This window comes from Stigmatopora argus, chromosome 9 (assembly GCF_051989625.1).
Source record: "Stigmatopora argus isolate UIUO_Sarg chromosome 9, RoL_Sarg_1.0, whole genome shotgun sequence".
NCBI classification, from domain to species: domain Eukaryota; kingdom Metazoa; phylum Chordata; class Actinopteri; order Syngnathiformes; family Syngnathidae; genus Stigmatopora; species Stigmatopora argus.
Window position 1 is genome coordinate 4,329,973 of NC_135395.1, and position 10,213 is coordinate 4,340,185.

Below are 10,213 nucleotides of genomic sequence, written 5' to 3' on the forward strand. Positions count from 1 at the left end.
CTCTGCTGTACAACTTTGCAAGTTTGCTATGTTTTCTCCCCTGCAATAAGAGTTCGGTACTCAAAATAACGTACGAGTTTTTCTTAGCAACTGCACAAAGAATCGGTCTAGCAGAGGGTGGTTTCGATCCATCGACCTCTGGGTTATGGGCCCAGCACGCTTCCGCTGCGCCACTCTGCTGTACAACCTTGCAAGTTTGCTATGTTTTCTCCCCTGCAATAAGAGTTCGGTACTCAAAATAACGTACAAGTTTTTCTTAGCATCTGCACAAAGAATCGGTCTAGCAGAGGATGGTTTCGATCCATCGACCTCTGGGTTATGGGCCCAGCACGCTTCCGCTGCGCCACTCTGCTGTACAATCTTGCAAGTTTGCTATTTTTTCTCCCCTGCAATAAGAGTTCGGTACTCAAAATAACGTACTAGTTTTTCTTAGGATCTGCACAAAGAATCAGTCTAGCAGAGGATGGTTATGATCCATCGACCTCTGGGTTATGGGCCCAGCACGCTCCCACTGCGCCACTCTGCTGTGCAACTTTGCAAGTTTGCTATGTTTTCTCCCCTGCAATGAGAATTCGGTACTCAAAATAACATACTAGTTCTTCTTAGGATCTGCACAAAGAATCGGTCTAGCAGAGGATGGTTTCGATCCATCGACCTCTGGGTTATGGGCCCAGCACGCTTCCGCTGCGCCACTCTGCTGTACAACCTTGCAAGTTTGCTATGTTTTCTCCCCTGCAATAAGAGTTCGGTACTCAAAATAATGTACTGCACAAAGAATCAGTCTAGCAGAGGATGGTTTCGATACATCGACCTCTGGGTTATTGGCCCAGCACACTTCCGCTGCGCCACTCTGCTGTACAACCTTGCAAGTTTGCTATGTTTTCTCCCCTGCAATAAGAGTTCGGTACTCAAAATAACGTACGAGTTTTTCTTAGCATCTGCACAAAGAATCGGTCTAGCAGAGGATGGTTTCAATCCATCGACCTCTGGGTTATGGGCCCAGCACGCTTCCGCTGCGCCACTCTGCTCTACAATCTTGCAAGTTTGCTATGTTTTCTCCCCTGCAATAAGAGTTCGGTACTCAAAATAACGTACTAGTTTTTCTTAGGATCTGCACAAAGAATCAGTCTAGCAGAGGATGGTTACGATCCATCGACCTCTGGGTTATGGGCCCAGCACGCTTCCACTGCGCCACTCTGCTGTGCAACTTTGCAAGTTTGCTATGTTTTCTCCCCTGCAATGAGAATTCGGTACTCAAAATAACATACTAGTTCTTCTTAGGATCTGCACAAAGAATCGGTCTAGCAGAGGATGGTTTCGATCCATCGACCTCTGGGTTATGGGCCCAGCACGCTTCCTCTGCGCCACTCTGCTGTACAACTTTGCAAGTTTGCTATGTTTTCTCCCCGGTAATAAGAGTTCGGTACTCAAAATAACGTACGAGTTTTTCTTAGCAACTGCACAAAGAATCGGTCTAGCAGAGGATGGTTTCGATCCATCGACCTCTGGGTTATGGGCCCAGCACGCTTCCGCTGCGCCACTCTGCTGTACAATCTTGCAAGTTTGCTATGTTTTCTCCCCTGCAATAAGAGTTCGGTACTCAAAATAACGTACTGCACAAAGAATCAGTCTAGCAGAGGATGGTTTCGATCCATTGACCTCTGGGTTATGGGCCCAGCACGCTTCCACTGCGCCACTCTGCTGTGCAACTTTGCAAGTTTGTTATGTTTTCTCCCCTGCAATGAGAATTCGGTACTCAAAATAACATACTAGTTCTTCTTAGGATCTGCACAAAGAATCGGTCTAGCAGAGGATGGTTTCGATCCATCGACCTCTGGGTTATGGGCCCAGCACGCTTCCTCTGCGCCACTCTGCTGTACAACTTTGCAAGTTTGCTATGTTTTCTCCCCTGCAATAAGAGTTCGGTACTCAAAATAACGTACGAGTTTTTCTTAGCAACTGCACAAAGAATCGGTCTAGCAGAGGATGGTTTCGATCCATCGACCTCTGGGTTATGGGCCCAACACGCTTCCGCTGCGCCACTCTGCTGTACAACCTTGCAAGTTTGCTATGTTTTCTCCCCTGCAATAAGAGTTCGGTACTCAAAATAACGTACAAGTTTTTCTTAGCATCTGCACAAAGAATCGGTCTAGCAGAGGATGGTTTCGATCCATCGACCTCTGGGTTATGGGCCCAGCACGCTTCCGCTGCGCCACTCTGCTGTACAATCTTGCAAGTTTGCTATGTTTTCTCCCCTGCAATAAGAGTTCGGTACTCAAAATAACGTACTAGTTTTTCTTAGGATCTGCACAAAGAATCAGTCTAGCAGAGGATGGTTACGATCCATCGACCTCTGGGTTATGGGCCCAGCACGCTCCCACTGCGCCACTCTGCTGTGCAACTTTGCAAGTTTGCTATGTTTTCTCCCCTGTAATGAGAATTCGGTACTCAAAATAACATACTAGTTCTTCTTAGGATCTGCACAAAGAATTGGTCTAGCAGAGGATGGTTTCGATCCGTCGACCTCTGGGTTATGGGCCCAGCACGCTTCCGCTGCGCCACTCTGCTGTGCAACCTTGCAAGTTTGCTATGTTTTCTCCCCTGCAATAAGAGTTCGGTACTCAAAATAACGTACTGCACAAAGAATCAGTCTAGCAGAGGATGGTTTCAATACATCGACCTCTGGGTTATGGGCCCAGCATGCTTCCGCTGCCCCACTCTGCTGTCCAAGCTAGCAAGTTTGCTATGTTTTCTCCCCTGCAATAAGAGTTTGGTACTTAAAATAATGTACCCTTTTCTTCTTTGCATCTGCTGAGAAGTGTGTTCACAATTCGAATCGGAGTAGCAGAGGATGGTTTCGATCCATTGACCGCTGGGTTATGGGCCCAGCACGCTTCCGCTGTGCCACTCTGCTGTCCAAGCTAGCAAGTTTGCTATGTTTTCTCCCCTGCAATAAGAGTTCGGTACTCAAAATAACGTACGAGTTTTTCTTAGCATCTGTACGAAGAATCAGTCCAGCAGAGGATGGTTTCGATCCATCGACCTCTGGATTATGGGCCGAGCACGCTTCCGCTGCACCACTCTGCTGTCCAAGCTTGTAAGTTTGCTATGTTTTCTCCCCTGCAATCAGAGTGTGGTATGTACCCTTTTCTTCTTTGCATCTGCTCAGAAGTGTGTAGACTATTCGAATTGGTGTAGCAGAGGATGGTTTCGATCCATCGACCCCTGGGTTATGGGCCCAGCGCACTTCTGCTGCACCACTCTTCTATTCACACATAGGAGTTAACTATGCTTTCTCCCCTGCAATCAGACATCAGTATTCAAAATCATGTACCCGTTTATATTCTGTATACACAGAAGTGGGTGGACAAATAGAATCAGTGCTAGCGGTTATGGTCCCAGCACGCTTCCGCTGCTTCACTCTGCTCTGTCATCTGAGCTGAACTCTCAATGATTGAGAAGTTCCGGAACATGCACACTTCCCCAGGATCCTTCTTTTAACTGTAAAGATAGCACATATATTTCATGTCATACAGGTAATTTGATTGAGATGTCTAAGGCGTTGTTACATTATTATAAAACCCCTAACTCAGTCCCATCATGCCCATCGTCTCACACTCATCCAGAAATAAATACTATGTTACTTTATCATTCAAAGTGTCTCACTATTTGCTAGACAATTATGTGTGCATGTAGTCACTCAGAGGGCCACATTAACTTCCCATACTTATTTTTCTGGGTAAGTTAGATAATACTGGCATTGCTGCCCTATTTTTGCTCTACACAACAACACGCACACACACATAGACACAAGGCACCTAATTCCAAACTGGACCAGCCTCGATAGACTACGTTTGCCTAAATGCCAAGTATCCATAGGGATGACTCCTAAGGTTGACCTTCTCATTTACAGATTATATAACTGACAATCTTGGCAAGACTCATAATCCTAGAGGTGAGGAGACAAAAATAAGGGGTGTGCCATGAAAACAATTGTCTGATTATTGTATTTTGATACCACGACTTCAAAGTACAGTTCACATTAATGGGTTTGGCTTAGTCCCTCGTGTATTATGCAAATTTAAATAGTAAATAATGATATAGCACATTTATCTACACGTTTTTGTCAAGCCCAAAGCACTTTACATTAGCACCTACACTATTCATTCATTCATTTTCTGAACCGCTTTATCCTCACTAGGGTCGCAGGGGGTGTCGGAGCCTATCCCAGCTGTCTTCGGGCACGAGGCAGAGGACACCCTGAATCGGTGGCCAGCCAATCGCAGGGCACGAGGAGACGAACAACCATTCAGACTCACACCGAGGGGCAATTTAAAGTGACCAATATGTTTTTGGAATGTGGGTGGAAGTCAGCATGCAAACTCCACACAGGTGGACCAACCAAGATTTTGAACCCAGGACCCCCAGAACTGTGAGGCCGACGCGCTAACCACTACACTAATTGGGGGTAAATTTGGGTTCAGTGCCTTGCTCAGGGGTACTTCAACAGGCATACCCTGGAATTGAACCACCAACTTTTCAGTCACAGGACAATTTGAGCTAATAACTGCACCACTGCTGTCCTTAACTTGAAGCTATTTTAGCAGTGTGGTTTAAAAAAAACAGTTCACTTTTAAATCATGTTTTTTTTGTCTCTCACCTTTGACTGAGTAACTGACCTACATTTATCCACCTTGCATAAGCTATGACTGACCAGCTTGTTGCATCAGTGCTTTGTCAACAATTCGGATAATTTAGAGTGTTGTTTTGATAGATAAGTCGATCCGTTCTTGAATTTCGCTTGTTTGTGAAACAGCCTGCATTCCCTGCAATGAAAGTACAATTGCTCAATGTGGAAATTAAAGCCATGTGTCAGTTGGACTGTTTTGTGCTTCCTTCTAACAGCTGCACAAAATATGCTGTTGTCATGCAAAAAAGTACACAACAGCGTCAAAAATGTTGACTTTAGGATACTATTACACCGGTCAGTGTTTTGGATGATTTCAAATTGGGTAAAATAAAGTTCACCAATGTTTTTGTGAAATAATCTTGAAAGTAATCAAATAATGTTTCAATCTATGACATCACCTTCAATCCGTGTCATGGCCATGTCATAGAGACCTTCCATCCACATCACAACCATCGGTTTCAAAACCATGCATCTTTGTAATAGGGTACGTCCTTTGTTTATATGTTTATATGTAGCCTTTAACATCATCAGTATCACCACCATCATCGGTGTCACTGTCGCGCTGCATCTTTGTAACAGGGAATTTGTATGTCATGAAATCTTGCCCTAAGTAAAATATTTTCTGTAGAAGTAGAGTCGTCGGACCCACCACCTCCGTATTCTCCTTCTGCGGAAGCTTCAAAATTTCACTCATCTGTCTCGGTGTGCTTTACTTGTGTTTGATCTTGTGAATGTTCATAGTGGATTGGACAGTTTTGTTCAACTCAAATTTTAACAGTTTCAACAACAATAATATTTGGAGAAAATACTCTTTATCATTCCGAATTTTAGGGAAAACGATTTTCTTTGGCAATTTAAAAAAAAAAAAAAAAAAAAAACATTAGGGTCATTTTTTATAGGATATGCCAAAATATTAATATTTTGGAAACACGTGTGGCCAAAATCTAATGTTCATACATCTTGATGTATATATTTTTGCATTATTAATTATGATGTTATATATTGTTACCAAAGAATAAAATTATAGATTAATAGTCTGTTCATAAAGTAACAAATTAAAATGAATAAAAACAGAAATATGCCAACCAACACTGTAAAGTTGTTGTTTTTTTCACAGTACTCCATTTACCTAATTGCCTGCCATTGACAACAATAGACGCTCAGTTAAATTAAATAAAAATATAAAGCTAAATGGAGTGGACATTCAATCATATTCGCAAGAGTCCTGGGGGATGCTGGAGCCTATCTCTGCCAACTATGGGCAGCAAGGTGGCCCCTAAATGGTCGCCAGTCAATCTCAAGGTATGGATTGGACATTTATTGCCTTAATTGGCGGCTAAACCAACTCAACCCTGAATGAACACTATTGAAAATATATGGAAATAGGTTGATTAAAATCTAGAATGAGTTTGCTTAATTTCGAGTATTCTGATGAAAGCATGCCAAACATCACCAAAACCATTAAAACAGAAGACAAAGAATATATATATTTCCCTAAAACATTACTCATTGATAGATAAGATAGTTTCAAAAGGTTAAAGATCTAAATAATTGATTGAAACTATTGATGCAAGCAGTAAAGTGAACTGTTCCCATTTGGGAAGTTTAGCCAACCCTGTAAAGTACAAATACATGAAATGTTACACATTACGCAAAATATTCCGAGGGACACCCTGAATCAGTGAACAGCCAATCGGAGGCCACGAGGAGATGGACAACCAATCTAAAGCTTTATGTAGAAGGTAGTAGTATACAAAGTTCAAGATCATGGAAACGAGATCAGCTATACAGACGCTCCCCTACTTACGAACATTCGAGTTACAAACAACGGTACATACGAACATGTCTGCGCATAGGTTTTTTCTTCCTCTTTTTCTCCAAGATTGTGCCGTCACGCGGAAGCCAATGACAGTAGCTCTGTATATTCTTATGTTTTTCGTGTTTTACAGCCCTTTTATCGTTTTTTAAATTACATTTTAATATTTCTTAATACATTCCTCTTTACTTTACTTTGTACTTTATACTTTTTACTTTAATGTTTTTACAACTTTCTTTGTTCTGTGAGCCTGGCTTCTTTCGGCTACTTCTTGTAGTGCTTCTTTCCGCCGCTAATACCGACGCCTGGCGCTGTGAGAGCTCACCCAGCATCCACCTCCCTCTGCCCACTTCGTTGCAGTGCGTAAGTGCGTGAACGTATCTCCAGTGCGCAAAGAACATTTTTATCATTCAATATCTCGTGCATCCATTATTCAATATGGTTGGTGAAAAGCGAAAGGCTTCTAGTGAGGGTGGTAGTGCAAGGAAGAGGCAAGCCATTTCATTTGAAACGAAAGTGGCAATAATAAAGAAGCTTGATGCGGGGGAGAAAATGGTGAGCGTCGCACGGGCATACAACCTGAATCGTTCGACGATCGTTTGTTAAATGTTTTTTTCAGTACAAACCAATGCAGGTTACTTATACAAGCCTTAAACATAAAAATGCACTTATATAAACCTTCAATATACTTATATAGGCCTTAAACATAAATTATAATACAGTGGTACCTCGTCATACGACCGCTCGTCATACAAAATGCTCGTCTTACGGGGGAAATTTCGATCGAATAATTCGCCCGTTATGCGGTCAAAATTTCGTGATGCGACCAAGCCAGGTCTTTTTTGCATATCTTTCGGGTATAACAATATTTACGAGCACGGAACGATTAATTCAGACGAGTTCCTCCTAGGACCTGGAAACGCACAACGCGCATGCAAAAAGGGCTTTCTGGGTAATGAAGTATACTCGTGCACACAACACCCATAGGCAATGGCAACCTTTCTCAAAATAAAACTTCATTACCCACAATCAATACGTGGGTAAGCTCAACTATTGTATTTCCTGTTATTCTTTCTAAGGAAAGAAGCTCCCGCGATCGTTCTTTAAAGACTATTTCTCGTTGGAAAGTGGTCGTGCGTTATCCTATTGTGAGGACATTTGTGTCCATCATTTTGGGAATATTTTAAAGGCAATACAACAGCAAACAGTCCATCGATAGCGAACGTGAGGGCGGAGGCATGGCAAACCGCCAACCCGAAAAACGAAGGTAACAAAAGATTACAACAAAATTAGAATTCAGTTTTGTGTAAAGTCACATTAAACGTATGTTTGAGTGTCTGTATATATTAATCCAAGTTAATTTAAATTTGTTTGTTCCGTTTACGAGTGCGTTGTCGTGGAAAAAAAACGGATTAAGCTCGTATCTCGAGGTACCACTGTACAAAATACAGACGCTCCACTACTTACGAACGCAATTGGTTCCGAGCGATTGTTCATAAGTTGAATTTGTTTGTAAGTTGATTCAGTGCTATATTTTGTATTATAATTTATGTTTAAGGCCGATATAAGTATATTGAAGGTTTATATAAGTGCATTTGTATGTTTAAGGCTTGTATAAGTAACACGCATTGGTTTGTACTGAAAAAAAAACATTTAATAAAATGGAGAGAATATGTACAGTACTGTAGAGAGAGAGAGAGATTTATGTATTAGAAACTGGCCAAAAGAAGCGACCTAATGACGATTGCACAGTTTTCTTCTTTTTTTCATCATAAATGATGCGGTAGCCCTGTATGGCATCATTCAATTGATTTGCAAACTTTGTGCAACGTTCAATATTTGGGTCCTGCTGCTCGATCTTTCTGTTTATAAATGGTACTGACGGTCGAACGATTCAATGCCCGTGAAACGCTCACCACTCTCACGCGCATCAAGCTTCGTTATTATTGCCACTCGTTTCAAATGAAATGGCTTGCCTCTTCCTTGCAACTCCCTCAATAGAAGCCTTTAGCTTTTTACCAACCATATTCAATATTGGATGCATGAGATATTTAATGATACAAATGAAAAAGGTTCTTTGCACACTGGAGATACATTCACGCACTTCCGCATTGCAACGAAGAAGAAGGTAGATGCTGGGTGAGCTGAGCTCTCACAGCGCCAGGCGTCGCTATTAGCGGCGGAAAGAAGTACTACTCCGAAAAAGGCGCGAAATACAAAATTGGACTTGCGAACATTTTTGGACTTAAACGCAATTTGCAGACATGTTCGTATGTACCGTTGTTCGTAAGTTGAATGTTCGTAAGTAGGGGAGCGTCTGTATAGCACTGAATCAACTTGCGAACAAATTCAACTTATGAACAATCGCTCGGAACCTAACTCGTTCGTAAGTAGGGGAGCGTCTGTACAGTGGTACCTCGACATACGAGTGCCCCGACATACGAGCAAATTGAGATATGAGTAAAATTTTGAGCAAATATTCATCTTGAGATACGAGACAAATTTTTTCAGTGCTTTTTTTTCCCGTTAGTCAGTGCGAATGGCGTATATACTACTTCTCGTTGGCAAGTGGTCGTGCGTTATCCTATTGTGAGGACATTTGTGTCCCATCATTTTGGGAATATTTTGAAGGGAAGTCAAAAGCAAACAACCCTCGATAGGTTGCATCTGAAAGTCAGGGTGGAGGCGGGGCAAATAGAACCAACCCGGGAGAAGAAAGGTATAAAAATGTAAAACAAAATTAGAATTAAGTTTAGTGCAAGGTTAGATTAAACTTATTTTTGTGTGTCTGCATCGTAATCCAAGTTCCTTAAAATTTGTTTATGTTATGTTACGAGCACGTTGCCGTGCAAAAAGTCTCCCCCCCTCTCTGTCCGTCTCCCTCCCCTCTGCGAAATCCGTCTAATTTTAATACTTTAATATTAAACACATTTTAGTAGTATTAAACCACTAGTTATTTGTTACTTTGTTAATAGATTGTAAATTAGAACAAATAAAAATGTTTTTCCAATCCGATATCCTGTTTTTGGTGTTTTTTCAGAGGGTTGGAATGAATTAATTTGTTTTTAGTTCATTTCTATGGGAAACGTTCGTTTGAGTTACGAAAAAATCGACATACGAGCTCAGACCCGAAACGCATTAAGCTCGTATCTCGAAAAAACAATCCTGGCTTTTCTAACTTTGTTGCCAAAATAATGACATGGGGACTATTTAAAGCCCTCTATCGAAAAAAATCAAACAATCCGCAAAATAAACTTGCATTGATTGCTCTTATAATGTGCTTGTTCAGACTTTTATTATAATTTTGCCAGATTGCCGATTAACAGGGCATTTCTAATGACATTAACAACCTTAAAGTATCCAGTTTACTTGGCAAATACATTGAAACAATAAAACAAGGAAGCAGCAAACTGTTGCATTCATAACTTATCACTTTCCACGCTTTCTCGTCATTTAAACCAGTTTTAAAGGAAGCATTGTATTCACTGCCATTAACGGCGATAGACGTCCAATCCGATTTGACCGGGGTCAAAATAGACATCAATGGCAGCCCATGAGTTAAATTGCTGATTCTACAAACGTAATTGACACAGGGGACAAACATTTTACATATTCATCATTAGCTTGCTTTAACATGATTTAAAACATGGTCATATTCAACCCTTCTTTGTGAATATCCACCTGAGTCTTACCATCTCTTAAAACTG

At 41.4% G+C, this 10,213-nt stretch overlaps 4 non-coding genes across 4 annotated transcripts; all 4 read right to left on the reverse strand.

Annotated features, from left to right (window-relative positions):
* Nucleotides 1-281: 281 nt before the first annotated feature.
* On the reverse strand, nt 282-353 carry trnam-cau (transfer RNA methionine (anticodon CAU)). Its single transcript has one exon. It is a non-coding gene; the product is annotated as a tRNA-Met (tRNA).
* A 274-nt stretch (nt 354-627) lies between these two features.
* trnam-cau (transfer RNA methionine (anticodon CAU)) lies at nt 628-699 on the reverse strand. The gene has a single exon. It is a non-coding gene; the product is annotated as a tRNA-Met (tRNA).
* Nucleotides 700-1,475: 776 nt separating this feature from the next.
* trnam-cau (transfer RNA methionine (anticodon CAU)) lies at nt 1,476-1,547 on the reverse strand. Its single transcript has one exon. It is a non-coding gene; the product is annotated as a tRNA-Met (tRNA).
* A 603-nt stretch (nt 1,548-2,150) lies between these two features.
* On the reverse strand, nt 2,151-2,222 carry trnam-cau (transfer RNA methionine (anticodon CAU)). The gene has a single exon. It is a non-coding gene; the product is annotated as a tRNA-Met (tRNA).
* Nucleotides 2,223-10,213: the final 7,991 nt, after the last annotated feature.